Consider the following 3,201-nt stretch of genomic DNA (forward strand, 5'->3'; position numbering starts at 1 on the left):
TTCTCACCGTTGCCCTCCCTCCTTTAGGTACCTTTGAGTTATGTTCCCTTTAATATGCAAGTCTATGTCTTGGTGTTTTTCCTTACAGTGGTGGCCACATGCAGTTTTTGTCCTTTTGTGATTGACTACCTTCACTCAGCACAATGCTCTCCAGATCCATCCATGTCATGAGGTGCTTCATGGTTTCATCCCTGTTTTGTTAGTGGTGCATTATATTCTATTTTGTGTATGTGTGCCAACGTTTCTATGGTCATACTTCTACTGATGGGCAGTTAAGCTGTTTTCAACTTCTTGCTTTTGTGAACATGTAATCAGTTATTTTTGACTACACAAGGTATATAATTAGTGCATGATCATTGAAATTTTAGAATTAATAATTCAACAGCTTTTAGAATGCTAACCAAGTGATCTAATCCCATAACACTTTCGCTACCGCCAAAGGAAACCCCATGCCCATAAAAGCCATCATACTCATCGACCTTATCCTCTGCTCCTGGAATTAATCACTTTACCCATAATATGAATCTCTTTTTTTCTTGTATCTTCTGAAAGGGCATATTCCAGGAGGCTTTAAAAATTGTGGGGAAAGGGAATTAAAAGATCATGGAATTTTTTCAAGAACTTTATGAAATCCCCTCATATAGAGCAGTCCTCATATAGGTGGTTGGTTAAGCACTGGGCCTCTATCTAAAATATCAGTCTTTTATGGATGGCAGTGGGAGCCCGATACATTTGTGAGACCTACACAGGAAATAAGCCTCCGGTGCTCCCTCTATACATAATGGAGGATGGGATAAACTGATTACAAGCCAGAGTGCATTGGAGAAATGACTATAGGAGAGAAAAATGATAAACCTGACCAGTTGATACCGTGCCAGGTGATTCCCCCCGGCCCTCTGATGCACCATGGCCTGATCTGGCTTTCAATATTTTCTGTGGTATTTTTTTTTCCTATCTGGGGGGTTAGCTCTGATGAATTTTGTGATTTGGGATAGCCTTCTTGAATTTTTGTCATCTGTTTTTCAGTATATGAAACCCAGGATTGATGAAACTACAGAGTCAGCAGGTAGAATAAGGGAGTTACAGTGGGGGAGGTTGGTAAAAGGAAGCTGATATCAAGGAGTTCAAGAAGAAAGAAAATGTTTTGAAAAGGATTGTGGTAGCAATTGTACAATATTGCTTGATGTGATTGAATTATATGATATGACACCCATATTACCTCCCAATTAAAAGGTTTTGGAAAAAGTAAATAAGTATCAGCCTTTGACGCCCCCCCCCTCCCCCCAGTGGCTTTGTGGGAGAAAGATGAGGCAATCTCTAAATCTGTAAAGACTTACAGCTTCAGAGACCTTAGGGAGGGAGCAGTTTGACTCTGTATTAGATGGCCATTTACAAGATGGAATCAAATCTACAGCCATGGTTTTGTTTTCGCTCTTGGTACACACAGCTGACTCAATAAAAGATCCATGATTTTCTACTAAAGAAATACTGCCCAGATGTAAGAGCCCCCAATAAAGGTATTTAATAATAATAAAAAAGATTGAAAAGAAATACTGCCCAAACTCAAGAAGTACAAAAAAAATCATTTTTTCTGGTGACTGCTAATGGTTTCTTTCGGGGGTAAGGAAATTTGTCATGGGATTAGATAGTAGTGAAGATTATACCACTTGTTTAAAATTCTAAATTAATATGAGTCTTACACATTTTCCCTGTTCTATGAATATGCCCCAAGAGACCAAATTTACAAATAAAATGGATGTTGGGTACAGCACTCAGGGACAAGATGTTCCTCACACATATTCGCACACCTATCTATACAAAATAAGGCAAAGGCCTATACTACTTACAAAAACAGTTAATTGTTTTAATGGTATTCAACATTACAATGGGACAATGAAATCCTAATTCTAACAAATTCAGTTTAAAATACTTTCCACGGTGTTTGGATCTATTTGATTTGCTCTCCATACTTTCTGTAATTTCAGTTTTTCTGCAGTGCACAGGTTTGTCGATTTGTAGACACAACTTAATCCCTTTTGTGTCTCCCCCCAACAGCCCAGGATTCCGCCAGGCTGAGGGTAGCTGAGACAACAGGGGCCCAGGGGAAGTGGCCTTTACAATGACAGCAGCCACCCAACCTAGCCAGAGCCATTCAGTGGGAGGAAGAGGTTTTATCTTTTCTTCATGATGCCTGAATGCCCTGAGGAGATCTTCATAAATAATTCAAGCGCAGCAAAAAGGAATATGCTCCAATCAATAAGGAGTAATAGCAAAGCTCACAGCAGGTTCGAGAGGACTGGTCGGGTATTATATTAATATCTGATTAAGGTGCCTAAGATCATTTAATTTTTCATAGGCCAAAGACCTAAAATTGACCTTTAACCTTATGTTTATAAAAGATCTTTCCAAAGGGAGCAAAAAAAAATGTCTAAAATACATTTAATAAAAATAAGAGGCTAAAATGAGTACTTAATAGAAGATATTTGCTAAAGGTCACAGAGAAAAACAGACTTAGACCTGAGTTTACCTTATTCTTACTAAAATATTCCTAATTAGATTATTTTGTTGCACCTGAAATGGTTATGCGCAAGTATGTTTTGCAGCTTTAAAACATACTTTCACTTCTCATCTACCAAATCCCTATGCTCCAGAATAGGTATATTTGGTATATTCCGTATTCTATTTCTACTTTTTCTACTAAATCCCATTTTTTTGAGTCATAAACTATCAAACCACATCCCACAAACATTATGGTGGCTGAATCTGAAACATAATTCTTAAACAATACTGGTAAATTTTAATTGTATAATTATCTATGAATATAAATTCAAAAGGGAGACTAATGTTTGATTACAAAAGACTACAAAGATAGGTTATTTCTGCTATTTTGTTTGGACTAAGGTGATATATTAAATAATATAAAACTTTAAATACTCCTGGTAGGGGCAGTCATACAAGAACCTTGATAGAAAATAAAAAGTAGCTGATTTGGGCTTTTAACTATACCATGGACAACCCTCACCAAGACATTAAAAAACTGTCTGCGCGGCCATCAAGCTCAGAAGCAACAAAGCCCACATGGAAGAAGCACACCAGCCTATGCAACCATGAGGTGTCGAAGGGATAAGGTGTAAGGCATCATCAGAACAAAAAATCTTACCATAGTGAATGATGGGGGGAGTGCGGAGTGGAGATCCAAAG

General features: G+C 37.7%; 1 protein-coding gene across 2 annotated transcripts in view; it reads right to left on the reverse strand.

Moving 5' to 3' along the window:
• SMYD3 (SET and MYND domain containing 3) overlaps nt 1-3,201 on the reverse strand; it is a 775,649-nt gene that overhangs the window by 422,709 nt on the left and 349,739 nt on the right. The window lies entirely within an intron of this gene.

This window comes from Echinops telfairi, unplaced genomic scaffold (genome assembly GCF_000313985.2).
Source record: "Echinops telfairi isolate 266 unplaced genomic scaffold, ASM31398v2 ScPeMD7_7424;HRSCAF=8462, whole genome shotgun sequence".
NCBI classification, from domain to species: Eukaryota; Metazoa; Chordata; class Mammalia; order Afrosoricida; family Tenrecidae; genus Echinops; species Echinops telfairi.